Source organism: Somniosus microcephalus, chromosome 9 (assembly GCF_052327205.1).
Source record: "Somniosus microcephalus isolate GS21.2 chromosome 9, FLI_Smic_1.0, whole genome shotgun sequence".
NCBI classification, from domain to species: domain Eukaryota; kingdom Metazoa; phylum Chordata; class Chondrichthyes; order Squaliformes; family Somniosidae; genus Somniosus; species Somniosus microcephalus.
The window spans coordinates 108,639,285-108,651,450 of record NC_140995.1 but is presented as its reverse complement, the minus strand read 5'-3'; the positions used below and the strand labels follow the sequence as shown (position 1 = coordinate 108,651,450).

General features: G+C 45.0%; 1 long non-coding RNA gene across 1 annotated transcript in view; it reads right to left on the bottom strand.

The window, feature by feature from the left end:
• Positions 1 to 3,277: 3,277 nt before the first annotated feature.
• LOC147112584 (uncharacterized) overlaps positions 3,278 to 12,166 on the bottom strand; it is a 48,313-nt gene continuing 39,424 nt past the window's right edge. The window contains exon 2 of the long non-coding RNA XR_015079525.1: positions 3,278 to 3,667. This is a non-coding gene — a long non-coding RNA (uncharacterized LOC147112584). The remainder of the gene's footprint in view (positions 3,668 to 12,166) is intronic.

Below are 12,166 nucleotides of genomic sequence, written 5' to 3'. Positions count from 1 at the left end.
TTGAAAATTGGTTGACAGGAAACAGAGTAGGAAAAAATGGGTCTTTTTCAGGGTGGCAGGCGGTGATCAGTGCTAGGGCCCCAGATATTCACAATATATATCAATGATTTGGATGAGGGAACCAAATGTAATATTTCCAAGTTTGCTTACGACACGAAACTAAGTGGGATTGTGAGTTGTGAGGAGGATGCAAAGAGGCTTCAGGGCGATTTAGACAAGTTGAGTGAGTGGGCAAATACATTGCAGATGCAGTATAACGTGGATAAATGTGAAGTTATCCACTTCGGTAGGAAAAACAGAAAGGCAGAGTATTATTTAAATGATGATAGATTGGGGAATGTTGATGTACAAAGGGACTTGGGTGTCGTTGTACGCCAGTCACTGAAAACAAACATGCAGGTGCAGCAAGCAGTTAGGAAGGCAAATGGTATGTTGGCCTTCATTGCAAGAGGATTTGAGTAAAGGAGCAAGGATGTCTTACTACAGTTATACAGGGCCTTGGTGAGACCACACCTGGAGTATGGTGTGCAGTTTTGGTCTCTTTACCTAAGAAAGGATATACTTGCCATAGAGGGAGTGCAGTGAAGGTTCACCAGACTGATTCCTGGGATGGCAGGACTGTCGTATGAGAAGAGATTGGGTCGACTAGGCCTGTATGCACTAGAGTTTAGAAGAATGAGAGGGGATCTCATTGAAATGTATAAAATTCTGACAGGGCTAGACAGACTGGATGCAGGGAGGATGCTTCCCCTGGCTGGGGGTCCAGAATGCGGGGTCACAGTCTCAGGATACGGGGTAGGACATTTAGGACTGAGATGAGGAGAAATCACTTCACTCAGAGGGTGATGAACCTGTGGAATTCTCTTCCACAGAAGGCTGTGGAGGCCAAGTCACTTAATATATTTAAGAAGGACATAGATAGATTTCTAGACACAAAAGGCATCAATGGGTATGGGGAGAGAGCGGGAATATGGTATTGAGATAGAGGATCAGCCATGATCATATTGAATGGCGGAGCAGGCTCGAAGGGCCGAATGGCCTACTCCTGCTCGTATTTTTCTATGTTTCTAAGGCCAGACATTCAAGGGTTGGAGAGAATCATTGTATTTACATTTGCAGGTTGTTGACTCGTGGTTCTCACAGAATTTTCAAGATCTTATCTTATGAAGGAAAAGTACCAGCACATCATGTTATAGCCAAGTAGTCTCTTGCCCTCAAAGCTTGTCGGTACATTTGGTCACTTTTAGATTCAGTCAAGTTTACCATGGACAGTATTACATAATCCACCTTCAAGTGTCTGTACCTGAATTTAAGGTCACAGACACTTATACGTTGTCGTCGTCCTCGTCTTTCCGGGTCTTCTGTAACAGCTTGACCAATGCTTGCTGCTTGTGGCGTCTGTTGACTCGACAAGTTATTATCAGTAAGTATAACACAATCACCAACTGAACAACGACTAAAACATGGGAGGTAATTCTTATCCAGGAGTGAACCTCGATATTCATACCGATATCCCACGAAGCCAAATCATCCCCAATCCTAGATATTTCTTTGCGCAGGTTCAGGTTTTCCTGGGCCAAGGTATAAAAGTGCTTTGAGACTGACTAACTCGCTGCATTATTTCGACCAGGTGTTCTGGTAGAGGTGGAATGTCATAGCCGAATTGAGTCACATACTGGTGTAATTGCTCTTTTAATTCATCTTCTACAGTGATATCTACTTGCCTATGCGAATAAATGCTTAATAAAACCCGCGCACCAAGTCTTGCAGGTTGGACTGGGGTAAAGCAAAAAGTTTCCATCACAATGGGACAAGTCAGGTGGTTACCATACTGGTATTCCCGGTGTATGGTGGTGACACCTTTCCCTCGGTACGCAGATTGTACGGGGAAGAGCTTTCCTACAACTACTTTCATGGTGCAGTTCCATTCTACCCCATCCCAATCAAATCCACATGCAGGAGCTGCATGTTCTATCATATCATAAGGACAGATGATTGTATCCCGAGTTTGTGCGCACCCGGTAAGATCTGGGGCCACTGATGTGGTCCCATCCACCCGGGTCACATACTGCGGGGGTTCGTCATACCTTACTAAGTGGTGTCCCTGACGTACTCCTATATTCTCCACGTGGAGTAGAAGATTTGGGGTCGCCTTTAGGTGCAGGATGGGATAATACAATACCATCCCTAATAAGGTGATGTCATTCTGTTCCTGCAAATGACATTCATGTTTTACCGGGTAGACCTGTACTAACCCCCTGACTTGGCACATAGTTATGGTAAATTGATAAGTGGACATCGCCCTCAGATGTCAATCATTCGCCCACAAGGGAAGTTTCCCTTCAGCAATGCGCTGCGGGTTTTCACGGGCTTGTTCCACGAACCAGGATCCATACATTACACAAAACATCATTTCGCACGGCCTCACTAGAGGCATTCAGATTCTCCTTTAAAATTTGGTTTATCTTTTTAGCATGGGATTCTAAATAGTTAACCACGTTCTACAGATGAACGGTCATAATTTGGTCCTCCTTCAATTCCTCTTGTGCCAGACCGTTCATTTCAGAATTTCTTTTAGACGATTTCTAACTGCCTTTACGGATTGATCCAAACCAGCCAAATCAAGGCTATTAACAAGGGAGGATCGGTACTAAAAACATATGCATCATTTATCAGACCCCGTCGCGTTCTGATATGGTCCCCTTTAACCCCATAACCGACATTGTTTCCTTCAGTGATCACAGTATTTTCCCCAAAGTTACTATTAAATCCATTACCATCTCCTGAGCCCTTGCGATATAATGGCTCTAATTCCGATTCCGCCAAAGATGTGCTGGCTCTTTCCCAAAATCCTTCTATTAATTCCCGCACGATTCTCCCGTATAACCGTGCTGTTTCTGTTTGGCACCGGTTTGGTATTCCCACCTCGGTCAGATTTAATATCGCAGGTACCACCTCGTGATGCACATCATGGTACAATATCATCCAAGTTGGGATTACCACGAATCCATTTGTCAGCCCCGGAGAGTGGGATAGACAACCCGGGTTTCCTGTTCTTCCTGCGGTTGTGTTTTATTCGTAGGGTGGGAAGTTTAGGACGGACTTTCAATTCTACCGTGTGTATTATTCCGTTTTTACATTCCTGCACATGATAATGTGTGCAACCCTTTGAACCCCTACATGGTCTTCCCTCCTGATGTAAGCCCCCAAAAGTGCGGACCAAATGATATACAAGGTCGACGTCACTGGCTTGTTGAAAGAAAGACAGACCAACTAATTGAAGTCAAAACAGTTTACTCAGGCCTGGGGGAGAGCCTTTCAGACACGTCTGAATCCAACTCCAACAAGCTTCTCAAAGTCCACACAGTTATACAAAAATTAAGGCCCTGCCCTAGAGGCGGGGATAAGCTTATTAGCATATACAGAGTTATAGCTAAATTGTAATTATAAAACCGTGACATTCCATCCTTCCAGTCGCTTACAAATCTCACATTTTGTTATCAGTTGGTCCCGTCACCTCTTGTGACCATGGGCCTCATCTTAATTACTTTACAACCATCCATTTGCCGTGGTCAGATGGTTTGGTCTGTTTTAAGTGTTTTCTTAAGATATCGTTCCTTTTAAAGCGGGCAATCCGCAGACTTTCTGTCTCACTCTTGGGTCACTTCTGCAAAGCAAAAACGCTTTAGTTAATCCTCAATATACTTTGAAGAATAGAACCCTGTTGTGTTTTACACTAAACAGACCCTTAAGTGCATAGGTGTGACTCGCTTGGCCGAACCCATACATCTCTCAATCTTTCCAGGGGTTGTTCTGGCAGTTTTAATCTCTCAGCATTTGACCCTTAATCATGTTTAAAACTTAACTGGGTTTATACAATTTTACAGACCTCTATTGTTCAACTCAAGAGCATGAATTAACCCATTCCCTCCACCTTGTATATTGATGTTGCAAGTGAATCCTGGTTTGTCTTGCCCTGTTATCCAATTTTTAATATCTTACTTCACCTCCCCACCCATGAACCATTGGTAGGGACCCCTGTCATCTATTCCATACGCTTGGGTACTTTTCCCGCCTATCCAGTGGACGGGAGCTCCACAAAGCGGCTCTGTGAATACGGAAGTATGGTTGGATGACCGAAGGGTTTACTCACTCATAGATTCCCTCATGCTCTTGCCACCACCATGGTCAACATAACAGAGTGTCTCCCGCTGCTCGGGATTGGGTCGGGTTTCCTACATTCCCCCGAGGGTTCCCTATCTGATAATGCCTTGAATGGTCACTTGGTTCTGCTTGTAAAAAACACACCCTTGGCCTGGTGGGGCAATCTTTGCCCTCCCTACCTCCCTGAACCTCATAGGTGGTAACCCATACTTTCCCTGAACAAGCATTTTCGCAATCACCCTTGATGTACTGGAGGGTAATGTTTCGAGTGGCGTCCTGGGATGGTGTCTCCGGGGCAACTGCAATTGACCTATTATAGGGAAAATAGTTAGTGTTGGTCCAATATGCCGAATAGGCTGACATGGAAACTTCAAGATAGAGCAGAATTCTGATCATTGGCCAGAATAATTCCTTCATTTTATACAGTTCAGGCTCTCAATACTGATGTATTTTTTAAAACAAAACAAAACAAAATGGGACTTCCTACTTTTCTTTTTCTGCATTGGGCAATTTTCTCACCCCTACCACTGATGATACGTCAAGGGGGTCTTTTTATTTATTTTACTACGTCGTGGGGTAGGAGGGGTCTGTTGGAATCGTCTGCGGATAGGAGGTGGTTCCGGACCTGGGGCGGGGAGGTTTCTACAGCTTCCATGTCCTGTCCACTTTCATTTGAATCATACTGTATCTGTGGAGGTGCCACTTCAGGCAAGGCGCCTCATTGGGTGGGGGTGTCCCATTAGGCAACCCTTCTTCATCATCCCATTGGAGAGGGTAAATCCAGCTAACCATGCTCATGCTCTTGGCTTGTTGTCTTCTTGACCTGCTAGTGAGCTGAAAAAGCTTCATCTGGTTAATGTGAAACCATTTGATTTTCTTAGGTAACTGAACCGCGTATACCATAGGACTAGCTTTGTCAATAATGTTATATGGCCCCTTGTAGAGGAGTTCAAAAACTCTCACCCTCGCATAGTTTCGTACCATTACCTGGCTCTCCACTTCCCATTCCTGGGGTTTACTTGGAGCCAGGTGTAGTCGATTGTGTTGGTGTACCTTCCCAGTGTTGTGGGCAACTCTCAAGTTCTGTTCCTTTAAAGTTCCCCACAGGTCACTCAGGAATTTGTCCCGTGTGACTTCTTTAATTTGTTTATCAGTCAGAGCGGAAACCAACAGGTGTGTGGGGGTTCGCCTGGGTCTCCCCGTTACCAATTCATGAGGGGAGTGACCCGTTCCTTTGGATTTGTTACTACATAAGGATTAGGGGAAGTACCTACTTGACCTCGTCCTCACCAATCTACCTGTCGCAGATGCATCTGTCCATGACAGCATTGGTAGCAGTGGCCACCGCACAGTCATTGTGGAGACGAAGTCCCATCTTCACACTGGAGGACACCCTCCATCGTGTTGTGTGGCACTACCACCATGCTAAATGGGATAGATTCAGAACAGATCTAGCAGCTCAAAACTGGGCATCAACGAGGCGCTGTGGGCCATCAGCAGCAGCAGAATTGTATTCCACCACAATCTGTAACCTCATGACCCGGCATATCCCTCACTACCATTACCATCAAGCCAGGGGACCAACCCTGGTTCAATAAGGAGCGTAGAAGAGCATGCCAGGAGCAGCACCAGGCGTACCTGCAAAGCTGCAACACAGGACTACATGCACGCTAAAAAGCGGAAGCAGCATGCTATAGACAGGGCTAAGCAATCCCACAATCAACAGATCAGATCAAAGCTCTGCAGTCCTGCCACATCCAGTCGTGAATGGTGGTGGGCCATTAAACAACCAACGGGAGGAGGAGGCTCCATGAGTATCCCCATCGTCAATGATGGTGGAGCCCAGCATGTGAGTGCAAAAGACAAGGCTGAAGCATTTGCAACTATCTTTAGCCAGAAGAGCCTAGTGGATGATCCATATCGGCCACCTCCTGAGATGCCCACCATCACAGAAGCCAGTCTTCAGCCAATTTGATGCATTCCATGTGATATCAAGAAATGGCTGAGCGCACTGGATACAGCAAAGGCTATGGGCCCCGACAACATCCCGGCTATTGTGCTGAAAACTTGTGCTCCAGAACTAGCCGCGCCTCTAGACAAGCTGTTCCAGTACAGCTACAACACTGGCATCTATCTGACAATGTGGAAAACTGTCCAGGTATGTCCTGTCCACAAAAAGCAGGACAAATTAAATCTGGCCAATTACCGCCCCATCAGTCTACTCTCAATCATCAGCAAAGTGATGGAAGGTGTCAGACAGTGCTATCAAGTGGCACTTACTCACCAATAACTTGCTCACTGATGCCCAGTTTGGGTTCCGCCAAAACCACTCGGCTCCCGACCTCATTACAGCCTTGGTCCAAACATGGACAAAGGAGCTGAATTCCAGAGGTGAGGTGAGAGTGACTGCCCTAGACATCAAGGCAGCATTTGACCGAGTGTAGCATCAAGGAGCCCTCGTAAAACTGAAGTCAATGGGAATCGGGGGTAAAACTCTCCACTGGCTGGAGTCATACCTAGCACAAAGGAAGATGGTTGTGGTGGTTGAAGGTCAATCATCACAGCCCCAGGACATTGCTGCAGGAGTTCCTCAGGGCAGTGTCCTAGGCCCAACCATCTTCAGCTGCTTCATCAATGACCTTCCCTCCAACATAAGGTCAGAAATGGGGATGTTTGCTGATAACTGCACAGTGTTCCGTGCCATTCACAACTCCTCAGATAATGAAGCAGTCCATGCCCGCATGCAACAAGACCTGGACAAGGTAACATTCGCACCACAGAAGTGCCAGGCAATGACTATCTCCAACAAGTGAAAGTCTAACCACCGCCCCTTGACATTGAACGGCATTACCATCGCCGAATCCCCCACCATCAACATCCTGGGGGTCACCATTGACCAGAAACTTAACTGGACCAGTCACATAAATACTGTGGCAACAAGAGCAGGTCAGAGGCTAGGTATTCTGCGGCAAGTGTCTCACCTCCTGACTCCACAAAGCCTTTCCGTCATCTACAAGGCACATGTAAGGAGTGTGATGAAATACTCTCCACTTGCCTGGATGAATGCAGCTCCAACAACACTCAAGAAGCTCAACACTATCCAGGACAAAGCTGCCTCCCTGATTGGCACCCCATCCACCACCTTAAAACATTCACTCCCTCCGCCACCGGTGTACCGTGGCTGCAGTGTGTACCATCTACAAGATGCACTGCAGCAACTCACCAAGGCTTCTTCGGCAGCACCTCCCAAACCCGCGACCTCTTCCACCTGGAAGGACAAAGGCAGCAGGCGCATGGGAACACCACCACCTCCAAGTCACACACCATCCTGACTTAGAAGTATATCGCCAGTCCTTCATCGTCGCTGGGTCAAAATCCTAGAACTCCATACCTAACAGCACTGTGGGAGTACCTTCACCACACGGACTGCAGCGGTTCAAGGCGGCGGCTCACCACCACCTTCTCAAGGGCAATTAGGGATGGGTAATAAAATGCTGGCCTTGCCAGCAACACCCACATCCCAAAAATGAATTTAAAAAAACCTCATCCCACTTAGTGTGCTGTTTGTTTAATTCCTTTCGCAGAGCCAGCTTCAATGTACGGTTCATTCTTTCCACAATTCCCGATGATTGTGGGTTGTGGGTCACATGCCATTTCCCACCTGTAAAAGACTTCCTTGGCCTGACTCTACCACATCTGGAGAATACCTCTCTAACTAGGGTCTTGGCCATGCATGAGGCTGTGGCCGACTTGCACTGGAAGACTTCTACCCACCTGGTAATCTTGCACCATCAACACTCATCTGGCCCCTTGATTTTCCTTCGAGCCCAATGGGTTAATTCGTCAATTCCTGATTCCCTTCTGTCAATGTGGGGAAATATTCACTTAAAATTAAGAAACTTAAATGTAATAATGTCCAATATCTTTAAATTTCATTCAGTTGTTGTGTGGTGAATTGAAAAAAAAAGCTGTCAGCGGAAAGGGTTAACTCCTTTGCAGGTTGGTAAGAAGGTGGAGCAAATTGTCAGACGCACGCAATTGTGTCACTTCACGTAAATCTTAAAAAAAACTTTGCTGATCAAAAAAGACAGTTTGGTTTTCACAATTTAATAGGTTAGTTAACATTTTTCAAAAGAAGACAAACCCAGATACCATTAATCAATGTCAACTTGTATCACACAGCTTCTCGCAGCTTTCAGGTAAATTTAAAACAAAATCTTTGTGCCTTTAAAATTGTGTTACTACTACAAACCTTTTGAAAAACAACTCCACACACAACAATAGCATTTCTATTTTTTACCCCTGGTCACCCATACTTGAAATTGATCAGAAATGTCAAAAATATCAGTTATAGATGTGATTGCCTCATGTCCGGAATGAGAGGCTTTCACACAATTTACACCAACCAGAATTTCACCGTGGCCACAATAAAAGTCTGGTTTAAACAGGTTAATTAACCTCAATAACTCCAATTCAATTCAAACCAATATCAAGGAGAAGCTTCCCTCAGCTTGTAGCTTCGAAACATTGATACAAGTTCTTTTCAGGCATCACTTCAGACAGAACTTTTCCTTTTCTCCTTTCTTTATTTCACCATTGGCTACTTGTCAAAAATTTAGAAAGTGGGCGTCTCGGACTTGCTGTAACCAAATTAAGAAATATAAGTGCTTTGTAAATGTTCAAATTGATTTAAAATAAAATCAAACAATAGCTATTTTTTGTAATCCAATTAAAACAAAATACTTTCAAAAAGTCCAAACTCATTTCTACCAGACATGATTAGAAACCATGGTAACTGTAACTTCAAGGCTGAAGCTTATCTATTGTAAAGCAAACTGCTTCTACAGTTTGCTGTACAAGCCGTCCCAGATAAAATATATCCACAGCAGTGTCTTTAACTTAAAAAATGCAAATCACAAAGTTTCTCCCACTTCTAGGTGCACAATCATAAATTGAAATAAACATATTTAACACATCCACACTCTTAAAACTGCCAACATCCAACAAAGGGTTAAATGGCTTTAGCTCCATATACAGAAAAGTGGGTGGAGCTAAAACAAACACAACAGACAATTTCTTTCAAAAATAGACTTTCAGACAAAAGGAATACTGTAACTTTGTAAAATTCATAGTCAGGAAAACTTCCACACTTTAACACACACTTTCTCACAAACTGAAATTCCAGCATTCTTTAAGGTTCCTTTCACTCAGCAAATCTTGTGTTTTATTTGTCTCAGCACAGACGCTGATAGCTTCCGTGTCGGTAAAACTTTAAGTTTCCTTTTTTCCTTCTTTGAAATCGTCATCTCAGCAGCTTTTCCTGGCTTCCCAAATCCCTCTTTTTTTCCTTTCTTTGCCGAATTTTCAGCTTGGTTAGCCTGCAACTTGGATCTTTTTCCCTCTTTATCTCCCACTCGTTAATCCGCTTATTACATTCAGTGTGGTCCCCACAAGCACTCCGTTCCTCTGGAGCCTGGTTCTGGGTGACCCTAAATGCAACCTTCAGGTCCTCATTGATCTTTTCTGCCTGCTCTGACCGATGTCTCTGTTTGGATCGTTCTTTTGACAAGGCATCACACTGATTCTGATTATTTATACATTGGCTCTCGAGTTGTTGTTCTTTATTATATCACATCTCCTCCTGTTCTAACTTTTCCTCGAGCCTGTTTCTACTTTCCCTTTCTTCGTCTGTTTCCTTCCTTAACTTGATCTTTACCCTTTCATCAGATGTAACCTGCCTCTGATAGGCCAATAAACAAATGGATTTCCTTAACCTTTGCTGACACATGGACCACTATTCAGCCTCCAATACTGGATCATCACTGTCTATAATGACCCGTACCCACCCCTCTTTGAGGGGTAACTTCGCTGTCACAAACCTAGTGACTAACTCATCCATTGTCTTTGCCATTATCTGCTCCGAACGGGTCCCTGTTCGGGCGCCAATAATCTGTAAGACGTTCTGATTGTCTGACAGTTTATAGAGTTCAGACCCGTGGAACAAACAACACAAAACCCAATGAATCTGCAAAACTTCTTTTACTTAAAAATCAACAAGAGGTTACAAGTAATTACCAGAATACAAACTTGAACGGCAGAGCGGGGCTATAAAAGGCTCCAGAGACCAGGTAAGGCCTCAGAGCGTCGGCGGGAAACTCGAGCGGCAGAGCGGGGCTATAAAAGGCTCCAGAGACCAGGTAAGGCCTCAGAGCATCGGCGGGAATTCAGCGGCAGCAGCGGGGCTATAAAAGGCTCCAGAGACCAGGTAAGGCCTCACAGCGTCGGCGGGAATTCAGCAGCGGCAGCGGGGCTATAAAAGGCTCCAGAGACCAGTAAGGCGTACCAGTCTCCGAACTCGGAACTCAGAGGGAAGGAGAGAGGTAAAAAATAATCGAAATGTGACGTCACCAGAAAGCAGGTAAGTGATTGGTTGGTGAGTATTTCTCTCTTTTTAAACTTAAACTCTGTGGTTTATAGTTTCTAAGGTGTGATATTCATCATCTAGAATCGGGGCAGAGGGTATTTAAAAATATTAATAAATTTAATTAATTACATAGAATGGGAGATCAGGTGATGTGTTGCTGCTGCAATATGTGGGAGCTGGTGGACACCATTGATGCTCACGGTGATCACATTTGCAGTAAGTGCTGGCTGCTCGAGGAATTCCGGCTCCGTGTTGAAGAGCTGGAGTCCGAGCTTCAAACACTGAGACACATCAGGGAGGGGGAAGAGTTACCTGGACCCTGTGTTTCAGGAGGTAGTCACACCAATTAGATTAATTAATTCAGATGTAGTCCGTGGCCAGGGACAGGATGGTGCGACTAGAAGTGAGGCAAGTACGGGGATCCAGGAGGTAGTGTTGGAGGAGCTGCAGCCCTTGCTCTTGTCCAACAGGTTTGAAGCTCTTACTCCCTGTGAGGATGGGAACGGGGACTGTGGGGAGGATGAGCAACCTGGCCACAGCACGGTGTAGCGGGGGAGCCATTAAAGTGGGGGGAATTAAAAGAAATGTTGTAGTGATAGGGTATAGTATCGTTAGGGGGATAGATAGGGTTCTTTGCAGTCGAGGCGAGAGTCCCGCAGGCTGTGTTGCCTGCCCGGTGCCAGGGTTAAGGACATCCTCTGGGCTGGAGAGAAACTTGGAGTGGGAGGGGGAGGATCCAGTTGTCGTAGTCCATATTGGTACCAACGACATAGATAGGACAAGGAAAGAGGTTCTGCTGAGGGAGTTTGAGCAGCTAGGGGCCAAATTAAAAAGCAGAACCACAAGGGTAATAATCTCTGGATTACTACCTGACCCACGTGCAAATTTGGCTAGGGTAAATAAAATTAGAGAGTTAAATGCGTGGCTCAAAGACTGGTGTGGGAGAAATGGGTTTTGCTTCTTGGGACACTGGCATCAGTACTGGGACAGGAGAGAGCTGTTCCGTTGGGACAGACTTCACTTGGCCAGTGCTGGGACTAGAATCCTGGCGAATTGAATAACTAGGGCTGTAGAGAGGGCTTTAAACTAATTAGTGGGGGGGAGGTTTTAAGAGAGCGAAAAATAAAAATGACAGCGGAGAAGGCAATAGAGCAAGGTAGCAGTGGGAGAATTAAAAACCAGAGCGTGTCAGGAAGGGACAGAATGTATAATGGTAAAGTAGTAAAAGGGGTAAAAGCAGGAATAAATTGTCAGAAAACATATTTGAAAGTTCTTTATCTGAATGCACGCAGCATTCGTAACAAAATAGACGAGTTGACGGTAAAAATAACTACACATGGGTATGATCTGGTGGCCATTACGGAAATATGGCTGCAAGATGATCATGACTGGGAACTAAACATACAAGGGTATTTGACAATTAGGAAGGACAGACAGGAAGGAAAGGGAGGTGGGGTTGCTATGTTAATCAAGGATGGAATCACTGCAATAGTCAGAAATGATATTGGGTCAAAGGATCAGGATAGTGAAACAGTTTGGGTGGAGATAAGGAATAATAAGGGGGAAAAGTCACTAGTG